Source organism: Plutella xylostella, chromosome Z, assembly GCF_932276165.1.
Source record: "Plutella xylostella chromosome Z, ilPluXylo3.1, whole genome shotgun sequence".
NCBI classification, from domain to species: domain Eukaryota; kingdom Metazoa; phylum Arthropoda; class Insecta; order Lepidoptera; family Plutellidae; genus Plutella; species Plutella xylostella.
This window is the reverse complement of record NC_064012.1, coordinates 9,878,203-9,889,546: the sequence shown is the minus strand read 5'-3', so window position 1 is coordinate 9,889,546 and position 11,344 is coordinate 9,878,203. Positions and strand designations below refer to the sequence as shown.

Sequence of the window (11,344 nt, the reverse complement as noted above, 5' to 3'; positions counted from 1 at the left end):
TGAAGACGGCGCAGAGAATAGTCCGTTTTCAGCCACTGAATCAGGGCTGAAGGGATGGTGGGAATCGGGGTTGGAAGCGTCCTGGTCGCGGCTGCGGGGCGCCAGATCATTCCGTTCCGAGCCTCCGGTCGCGTCGGTCGGGAGTAGCCCCACTTCCGCAGGAAGTTCGCGATTCTGCCAAAGTCCAGTGCCGTGCGTAGTTCACAAGTTTCCAGAGAGCTGAGCCGAGACGCCGAGCGGCGCGCTACGTAAGTATTTTTTGAGTTTTTTTCTTATGACTGTGTTCATTGTGCTGTTTGAATATAATTAAATTTTGAAATAAATAAATATTAATAAATTTAATTAAAAAAAAAAAAATATTTAATTGTTTTGTCTAAAATCTGTGATAAATCATTTTTTTATATATATTTTTTGGTACTTAATTGAAAATCTATAAAATATGTTATTAAAATAATATGTACTTAATGAAATTAAAAAAGAAGAATTAAAAACAACAGAAGATTAATATTCAAACAGCACATTATAAACGTTTTTTTGCAGGCAACTTATTCAGCTCCGACGGAAACTTAAAACCAGCATATACCCAAAAATACTGACATAATTATTTAATCCTGATATAACTTATTGCCACTTGGAATTTCAACGTTACAAATAAAATAAGATTTTACATTATAAATATTGTCTTGATCCTAGACAATATTTCTGCATGGAATCGAAAACTTCGTAAAAAAACTATTTACACTGCATCACTGATTAATATTTATATTACATTGATAATTATGACGTTAGATCCATATTTGAAAATGTCACAGCGAAATACTGATAAAAATCATAACCCTCCTTCTCTCACGACATCTCGATAACGACATCGATTTTCGGATTCAAATTGTATTGAATAAGACACTAATTAGGTACTTCGTAATGTTACATGGTTTTGACACCTTGGTTTTTTTATAGGTATACTAGGTGTTCCCGCGAGCTTCACTTTGCCTTAAAAAGTTATCCCGTGGGAAATCCGGGATAAAAAATAGCCTATGTTCTTTCTCAGGGTCTAGACCATATGTATACCAATTTTCATTCAAATCCGTTCAGTATTTTTTGGCGTGAAAGAGTAACAGACAGTTACTTTCGCATTTATAATATTAGTTAGGATTAGGATCATTGTTTTGTCACCCACCCGAACATTCTGTGAAATTTGACAAACAGCGAGTCAATTTTTAATTTAAAATTCTATATTATAACATCACGGCATTGTTACCTACCCCTAGTTAATTTATTTCTGTTTTACCGGTTTAGGATTTGTGTACAGATAACATAGAATCAACATACGTTAGAACAAGTAACACTAAAAAAAATAACATTTTAGCGACTCCATACAAAACAAACGTACCTAAATTTTCTAAGATTATTAATTTGTTACACAATATTACGTCATGATATAACATTAAAACAGTCAGTATAATAAAGTCATAGGTCTCAAAAGATAAAAACATCCTCATCACTTCCACTATTACAAAAAAATACGTTTTATATGTCAAATACCCCGTACTTATACTGTTAGAGACCTGATATTTTCAGTAGGTGATAATCGGGTTATCTACAAACTATTTTGACCATAAACCCGGTTCTAGATGTGACCCGTTTCAAGTTTTTTTTCCTAAAAAGTCACCTCGATATCGATTGATGTTCAACGTTTCACCCCCCTTTATCTAACGCAAGCTTACTTATACTAATTATTATGAGCCTTATTGGTAAACGATGTTCTTCATGTTTCCCTACACATGCAAATTTAAGAGGGTCAAGTTCGGGCTACTTACTGGCCATGGTATGGGGCTGCCTCTTGCGATCCATCTGGAAGGAAAATTTTAGTCCAACCACTCGCCTACACTTCGTCTCAAGTGCTAGCTCAGTCGAAGAGCAGCGGTAACTCAGTCGAAGAGCGGCGGTTGCTCAGCCGAAAAGCGGTGATAGCTTAGTCGAAGAGCGGCGGTAGCTCAGTCGAAGAGCGGTAGTAGCTCAGTCAAAGAGCGGCGGTAGCTCAGTCTAAGAGCGGTAGTAGCTCAATCGAAGAGCGGTAGTAGCTCAGTCGAAAAACGGTGGTAGCTCAGTCGAAGAGCGGTGGTAGCTCAGTCGAAGAGCAATAGTAGCTCAGTTTAAGAGTGGTAATAGCTCAGTCGAAGAGCGGTAGTAGCTCAGTCGAAGAGCGGTAGTAGCTCAGACCAAGAGCAATAGTAGCTCAGTTGAAGAGTGGCAGTAGCTCAGTCGCAGAGCGGTGGTAGCTCAGACCAAGAGCAATAGTAGCTCAGTCGAAGAGCGGTAGTAGCTCAGTCGAAGAGCGGCGGTAGCTAAGTCGAAGAGCGGTGGTAGCTCAGTCGAAGAGTGGCGATAGCTCAGCAGGAGAGCGGTATAGCTCAGTAAAAAAGCGGTAGTAGCTCAGTCGAAGAGCGGCGGTAGCTAAGTCGAAGAGCGGCGGTTGCTTAGCCTAAGAGCGGTGGTAGCTCAGACCAAGAGCAATAGTAGCTCAGTTGAAGAGTGGTAGTAGCTCAGTCAAAGAGCGGTTGTAGCTCAGTCGAAGAGCGGCGGTAGCTCAGTCGAAGAGCGGTGGTAGCTCAGTCGAAGAGCGGTAGTAGCTTAGTCAAAGAGCGGCGGTTGCTTAAACGATAAGCTGTGGTATCTCAGTTGTAAAGCGATGGTAGCTCAGTCGAAAAGCGGTAGTAGCTCAGTCGTAGAGCGGTAGTAGTTCAGTCGAAGAGCGGTGGCAGCTCAGTTGCATATGTAGATTAGTGACCCTACCAACCTGCAGTGGACCAGCGTGGTGGGAAATGGTCCAAGCTTAGGAAGGCAGTTTAGACTTTCACGATCCTCACACAGGTTGCATTCTTGAGAGACATGAGCAGGTACTTACAACCCTGAGAATAAAAAAGAGTGTCCATCTTGGCTTTTTAGAAAAAAAAACTTAAAAGTCGATTATCTCGAAACAGATCACCTCTAGACGAGGGTACCTCTAAGTCAAAATAGTTTGTTCCTATGTACTATTTCGTCTGTTTTGCATTCTCATCATTTAAAAAATCATAACTTCCCTTCAAAATCGATTTTACTAAAAGTAAAAATACATAAATCTTCATCGAGATAACGCCTTTTTTTAGAACCGAGCACTAAGAACCCAGGATGTAGAATTTATTTTAGATTTTGGGCGAATAAGCCTTTTTAGCGTGTTTTCTAAGTACATAATTTCTAAATTGATGACATTATATTACTGTTTCTAGGTTTTCAAAATAGGCATTACCTAGCTAATCATATTAGTATTTTTACTTTTTGGAAAAACGTCCTTGAAGAGAAGTTATGATTTTTTTACGTACAGTGGTCCAGGAAGAGCGGGGTCTCCTAATATAGGTATTTTTTACTTAATAGTAGAGCCCCAACAATGTTTTGTTATACATAGACTAAGTTACTGAATTATTTTTTTTTGTATTTTTGTATTTTGTATTTTAATGTTGGGAACGCAAGACTCGAAATGTAGCCGTAGACAGCGGGACGGACAGCTTGAAAGCGGGACTGTCCCGCCCAAAGCGGGACGTATGGTCACCTTATACACTCACGGGCAATGAAAAGGTTCCACTCAGAAAAGCACTAAATTACTTCTAAACCGAAAATGCTAGCTTAAAGCCGTCTTCTGCAATATTGAAGTACATTTAACAGAGCATTAGAATATTACCTACTAAAATCAGTAATATTTTGTTCCAATTTTAAAATAAATCTTTGAAAAAATTGAGGTCTTTTGCTGTCGCAATTTTGTGAGTGGAACTTTTTCATTGCCCGGCAGTGTATATACCCCTACAATAATCTCCTGAAAGGAACATTTGTCTACTTACCAGTAACCCTAGGCAAAGTAATGATATACCGTTTTGAAAAATTGAATTAGTAAGAAGAGTGCATGAAACGTGGTAGTTTTAGGGAAAACTCTTCCAAACGGTTATGTTTTTATTCAATCGGCGGCGCTTGTTTAATTTTTTAACCTTGTAACTATAACTTCCTCGTTACTCAAAGAATTAAAATATTCTCATATTTGTGCCGAAATATTTTTATATTTTCTCACCAAGATAATTGTAAAAAATAAGTTATGATAAATATTATTTATCTATGCCTAACCGACGCAAGTTTTTCTGTATCTTTAATATTTAATTTCAAGTTTTTGGAGGTCAACATTTGGAGTCAAAAGGAAATAACATAGAAAGTTTTTCGCGTTTTTACTGAGTAACAACGTTGCCGTTGATAACTGAGGTTGATATTTTTATTTAAGTACCTATTTACTTACTTACCTTTTACATATTATAGGTATTATGAACAAAAATTAAATTTACTAACACCATTATTTTAAACGTGACTCTATTTTATAATAAATAAAGCTAAAAATTAACAAAGCATACTTAGATATGGCGTATTATATTAAAAGTGTTGAATTAAGTTTCAAGTCTAAAATAAAATGACGGTTTCGAAAACTTTTAAGATCCTGTAACGAATTAACAGACATTTATCGTATTCACGTAAAAAAAACATTATGCAATTCATACTTACATCTGCGCCGTGGCAGTATTCACTTATAAGAATTATTTATACAAGAAAAAAAATAATACTTCAGTATTTTATAAATAACATTTGCTCTCTTTGATTTCTCTATGCATCTGTTAACAAGCTGTATCATTTAACTCAAATATATGGGCAGTTGTTTGTAATGGTATTAGTACGGCTTGTGTTTATTTTTTGAAACTTTTCAGATTTAGGTGTTGACAAAATCAATAAATTGTAATTTTTTATACCGGATGGTCAACACATGGACTTACATATTTTTTTATTGATTAGATCATAGCCGACTTTAGTTTCATTTGTAAACAGTGTGTGTAAGTAATCAAATCGAGTAAAAACTTTTATTACTCAGTCAACTCACTCAAAAAAAAACTTATCACCGAAAAACGTTTTCAATTATAATTAGGCAGTAAAGAACAATGTTCATGAATTTAAAATAAGTACTAATATTAGAGATAGGTATTCGCTATTTTTTTTAATGTTCCTTAGTTTATTTTCTAACTGTGTAAAATAAGTCTGTAATATTTTCATTTAATCGGTGTAAAGCGGGATGGTGCCATGCAAAAAAATAGCTAAGAAAATATGAATTGGTCCTCCAAGTGGTCGCCCAAAGACACAATGCTGCGTAGTGGAACAGTGACCCTACTTTATACTCTATAGGAAGCAAGTAGACACAAAAAAGTTAAAAGTATAAAATATAGAGCGGTGGTAGCTTAGTCGGGTTAGTCGAGTAAGCTCCCGCTTCTCATGCCAGCGATGCGGGTTTGAATCCTGGCACTGAAATGTACCAATGAGTTTTATTTTTAATTTAAGTACAATGTAAAGCAGCGGTGTTATGGTGAAGGAAAAAATCGTGAGGAAATCTAGATTTAGCACATCTAGGTATGTCAACCCACCAACCAGCAGTCGTCCAGCGTGGTGGAAAATGGTCCAAGCTTAAGAAAGCAGTTTAGGGTGTAGGTACCTGCGCCTGGCTCTCTTGAGTGGAAACTTTGTGCATATCCCCTAGGTCTAAACTGCTTTCCTAAGCTTTGACCATTTTCCACCACGCTGGTCCACTGCGGGTTGGTGGGTTCACATACTTAATTGTGCTTAATCTAGATATGCAGAATTCCTCACGAGGTTTTCCTTCACCGTAATAGCGATGGTATACATTGTACTTAAGTTCAAAGAACTCATTGGTACATGTCAGCGCCAGGATTCGAACCCGAATCTCTGGCGTGAGAAGCGTGCGTTCACCAGACTGAGCTAGCACCGCTCCTTGCTTGAGGATATGCACAAAGGTTCCACTCGAGAGAGCCTGGTGCAGGTACTTACACCCCCACAGAGAATAGAATAGAAAATACATAAGCACCTACTTTGTGTAATATAGTATAATGTCGAATTTATAATATTCAAAATGCACATCGGCTGGCTACATATCAATAACGTAGCCAATATCGTTGTCGGTTTGTTTGATGAATACCACAAACCTGCCACAAACGCATTTGCCAGCGCCGGTTTTTAATTCAAATATTAGCTCATACATAAAATGTAATAAGCACAGCGCTAACTTGAATTTACTAGATAGTCAGGGTGTTCTAGGTAATAATATAATGGACATTATCACTGTAGTCGGAAATTAAACTTAATTTGGTCGCGGAATATACTCATAATGACCTGCAAAAATAAATACTACCTAAGTAAACGGTTACCAAACTAGTGTATATAAAAACCGCGCAAGTCTAAAAAAATATTTCAAATATAAAATACCTATTAATGGGGTAATTTAAAGATTTTTGGGGTAGGTACCTCCTCATACAAGTAAAGATGGGATGATTTTGTTTCATGCTGTTTTGATAGTGTGAATCGTTGAATAGGTTTTTCAAAAATATTGTATTGATTGGTTTACGAAATATTAAGCTTCAAAGTGCTAAAGTCCAACTCGCACTTGATCGGTTTTTACCTCTTTTTCACTAATGTCATATAAAAAAAACGTAAAACTATTATTACTGTTATAACTTGGTCAAGTAATAAGTTTAAGCTTAGACGAAAGCGAATCTCAGAGCAAAATATCCCATGAAAAGGTTTAAAAGTGACTCTAAAGTTATCAGTTGCAACGTCTGTCGTTAAAGTTACATTTGTGTAACGCGGTAATGTCAAAACGTTAGCTTTTCCGCTGACGGCGTAATTTAAACACCCTGAAGCTTGGTACGGTATAAAACGTAGGTGTATAGTGTGGGATACCGTTTAATCGACAGCTCTTTGTAGGGTTCGTGATTTCCAGCTCATTGTGATGCCATGTTGACAGGATGGACAAAGTGCTCAAAGACAATCACATCAAAGCTGCCCCAAACAGGCACCTGCTGGAAAAGAGGTGTCTCCGTCCGTACATGCATATATTTCGGATACTTACATAGTTTGTACGAAATTAACATCTAGGTGCATGGGGGTAAACCAAGTCCGCAACGAAAAAAAGTATATTTATGACTGCAACAACAGACTTTACTTATAAGTAAATGCATAAGACATTATAAATATCAGTTCAGGAATAGGAAAGGTGGAATGTTTATAATGCCCGCCCAAGTTTATTGTTTAAGAACTGTGCTCTTTTAAATGTTATTCTTACTACTTATTTAGCAATTATTTTTCCAAGCTATTTACGTGGTGATCAACTCTTATATCACCCTGTTTCATTTACATCATAACTCAGTCCACATAAGGTCAGTCATGATTGGTATAGTAAACGTACACAATGACACATCTAGGACCTAGAATGTCCCAACAATAGTTCGTCAGGTCCAGTAGTATGTGATGCCGTTTTATAATGCACATAGCGTGAGGCTGCGTGGTCGTATCAATCGAGAAACAATATCGGCTAATAATGGCAATAGTGCATGGCTCCTAAGATAGGTTTAGTGGCATATACCCTGAATAAAATATCCAAGCTTACGAATTACAACTTATTCAGGGTATCTAAAAGGATGACCTACCAATTATGCCAATTTGCAAAGAAGTAAAATATTTCTAATATTATAATATAATAACAATATAATCTATGCATGATAGAAGTATTATGCTACAGAAACTGTAGGCACCTAAATAAAAAAATCAACTGCTATAAGAATAATTCGTATATATTTCTCACTTTATTTTCCACATTGCATTATTAGAAGGCGCTAGAATATCGGAAAAGCAGTAACCCGATGTCCCCTTTGAGCTGTCTCATGTTAGCATCAAGACACCGCAACTGCAGTGCCCTCGAGGTCGTTCCTTCTTCTTTAATTCATAAATGTTACAATGTAGCTCGTTGCTTTCTCAACTTTACTTCCTGTCGATAAAAGTATATTTTCTGCTAGAATGCTGTCGACTTTCTTCATTGATATTTTCTTCGATTTATTTTTCCTTTGCTTTATAGAGATTAGTAGAGCGGCTTAGCGTAACAATGGCCTTGGAATGGTGCGCTCCGTGATGAAAGCATGATTTTTGTTCCATTCCTAGGTTACGTTACAGTGATTATTTTAAGATGACTGATTTAAGACGGAGGCAAACTTTATTTGATCCCTAAGAACGATGTTAAATATACTTGGGGTAGCAACAATAATTACTAAAATACATTATTATTAATTCACCTATGATGCAGTGCATGGATACCAATATTTGACTTTCAGCAAGCAGAAAGCTGAATATATTTTAATAATTTCTCAAATATAAATAATCACGGTTTCTGCTTAAAATACTCAACCGATTTTATTGATTAAGATGTAGTTAGAAAGGAGCAATCGACTCAATGTGGTTCCGATGTTAATTTCTTATAATATTCTCATATTCCCATTTTACTGTATTAAAACAAAGAAACCAAACTCGATATCATGATAAAATAATAGTATGACCACTAAAATAAGTTAGAGGTCCACGATAACTCCCTCCACAACTTAAAATGATCTTAGTAGTTTATCTAAAGATTCTAAAGCATTGTAAAAAAAATGCGTATTATCAAGCCAATCTGCTCTTACTGCCGTGCGATTCTATATAAAGCTAATTTTCAAAACTCGATTCTGAATCCGGAGTGAGTTTTAAAATTGGCATTCTGTAATTTCCGCAATTTCGAGATTTTGGCAAATAATGTATGAGATGACATACGTGAAGTGAAAGGTGAAGGGAGAATGAAGATCGAAGTGAGATGTCTGATTTTACAGAATCGCAAAGCTGATTACATTTATTTATAAGTGGCTACTCACATGGCTTCTACCATAAAATAACGAGTACAATTTTTTCTACATGGTTTCTACTAACATAAATTTAATGTAAACCATAAATTGTACTTGTAACTTGTTCTGGTTTACGTTAATATTCTCAATAAAACTTTACAGTAATTTTTTCCAAGTTTTTACCACAACCATTACAATAATATTGAACAGAATAGGTATGAAAAAATATAACCATTCGCAACTTTTTTAACCCATTTATTTTAGTAGTTTGAAATCCAATCTGACTTTTGTTTGATCAATTCGATACGGGACACGGGACACACGCTAGAAAATTAATATATCAGATCTGTAAAATATAGCAGACCTACCCACTGCTACAGTCATCACAGTAGATCGGCTTAAATTAAATTTAATACACTCACGGGCAATGAAAAGGTTCCACTGAGAGAAGCACAAAATTACTCCTTAACGGAAAAGCTAGCTTAATGATGCCTTCTGCAACATTGAAGTACATTTAACAGACCATCAGGATATGACAAATTCAAATTTAAAATTAAACGTTTGAAAAAAATGCGGTTATTTGGTGCCGGAATTTTCGGAGTGGAACTATTTCATTACCCGTGATGTGGCGCATTTACAAATTTGCCGCCAGTAGGCCATTCAATTTTTGCCGCCCCTACTGATTTCTGAAATTCAATTCGTTATTAGAATGATTGTGAACTTAATTATGTTTCTATCTGTCTGTCTGTCCCCAACTTCTTCCGATGTTTCATCAAATCTTAATTAAGGTTCCGTACCTCAAAAGAAAAAAAGGATACCTTATAGGGTCACTTTGTTGTCCGTCTATCTGTCTGTCTGTACCTACCTTTGCTCAGAAACGGGTAAAGATATCAAGCTGACATTTCGCAAAGATATGAACACGGCCTCGACAAAGGGTAAAATATAAAATAAAATATTGAAAAAATAAATAAATTGTGGTACATTCCATAATCCTACAGTGGGGATGAATTTTTTCGTTGGTGTGGGGTATTGTATAGGTTTTTCAAAAATAATAATGTTCTGCTCAAACTATTTTTTGATTCAGTGAAATATTAAGCTTCAAAGTGCAAAGTCTTGGTAGACTCAAGTGTCCTCCCCCCCTGGTGGTTAAATAGAGGAGTCAACGATTTAAAAAAAAAACACTGATGTACCTACATATATATTATGACAAAATTCCACGCAACTACCATTTACCGCCGTTTCCAGTTTCTCCAAATTCGAATGTATTCCTGCCGCTTCTTGTCGCGTTACATGCTTTTCAGGAGTAAAATCTTTGATTATTTTCAAAGTCTGAATCATTGCGTGCCAAGAATCTCTTAAACTATTATTACATGCTTCTTTTCTGGCTGACCAACGTCTCAAATTCACTCTATTCAGTATACTTATTTTATTACAGTGCGTTTATTTATGTATGGATTGTGTACACGTAAATTTATTATAATAAAATCTGTAAAAATAAATTGCCACATTTGCCGCCCCTCTAAATCTGCCGCCCTAGGCACTGGCCTTCTTGGCCTATGGTTAATCCGCCACTGTACCCGTGAGTGTAAATACTAATTTACCGTTAAGTTTCGTATTGTCGGACCGCCCGACACATACCTTAATTTAATTAATTGAAAAGTTTATAATATTGATAATAGCGCATTAGAATTTATTTAACACGAAAATATTCTTGTTATGTTTAGGGAATAGCAGTGATGGTGGTACCACTATAACATTTTATTACATTAGTAAATAGGTACACACACGTGCAATGCAAAAGTTCCACTTACAAAGTCGACACCAAATGACACAATTTTTTTTATTAAAAAGATATTTACGTTTTTAGTTAGTAATAATATTCTGATGCGCTGTTAAATGTACCTACTCGGTGTAATTTGGTGCTGTTGTGACTGAAACTTTTTCATTGTTCTTGAGTGTAATAAGAATATTAATTTAAAGTCACTGAAAGAACATAAAAAATGCCTATTTTTATGAATCGTCTGAGTCAACTGAATTTCCTAAAAATCGATGAAGCCTGTTCCCAAAACAATGTAGGGTGAGTTGACCTCCGCTGCGACCGTATTTAAAGTGCTTTAAGGGCCCGTACAGGGTGACGTGCCGCGCCAATTTTGGGTTTTCAATGCTCTTCACACAGCACACGCAGTGACACGCACACATGTAAGTTTGCACAGTGGGTCAATAAACTTTTACTCGCCAACTTTATTGACAATTATGTTCAAGTACATTTTGGGTGATTTTAGGGTAAGTAAGTATAATTCTTACTTACACTGGTAGGCACCAGGAAAGAGTAGAAATTAATAGGGGTGCCACTTTACTCTATACTCGGAACCCGATTAGCTTTCTCAAACAAATGTGGTATTTACTTGTAGAAAGTACTACAAGTATTAAAGTGTAGATAATAAGTTTCGGGCATCCTCCAGCCAACTGAACCCCGACGACAAAGCAAAGTAAATACATAGTGTCGCAAAAGGGCTATACTAAACCAAAAGGGGATGACTCAAGGGGTCATTCTGAACAACTTTTGTTCT

General features: G+C 36.3%; 1 protein-coding gene across 5 annotated transcripts in view; it reads left to right on the top strand.

Annotated features, from left to right (window-relative positions):
* The first annotated feature begins 120 nt into the window (after positions 1-120).
* Positions 121-11,344, top strand: part of LOC105384134 (PDF receptor) — a 37,568-nt gene continuing 26,344 nt past the window's right edge. For all 5 annotated transcript variants that reach the window (XM_038122270.2, XM_038122269.2, XM_038122268.2 and 2 more), the window contains exon 1: positions 121-248. The gene's annotated coding sequence lies outside the window, so the exon portion shown is untranslated. The remainder of the gene's footprint in view (positions 249-11,344) is intronic.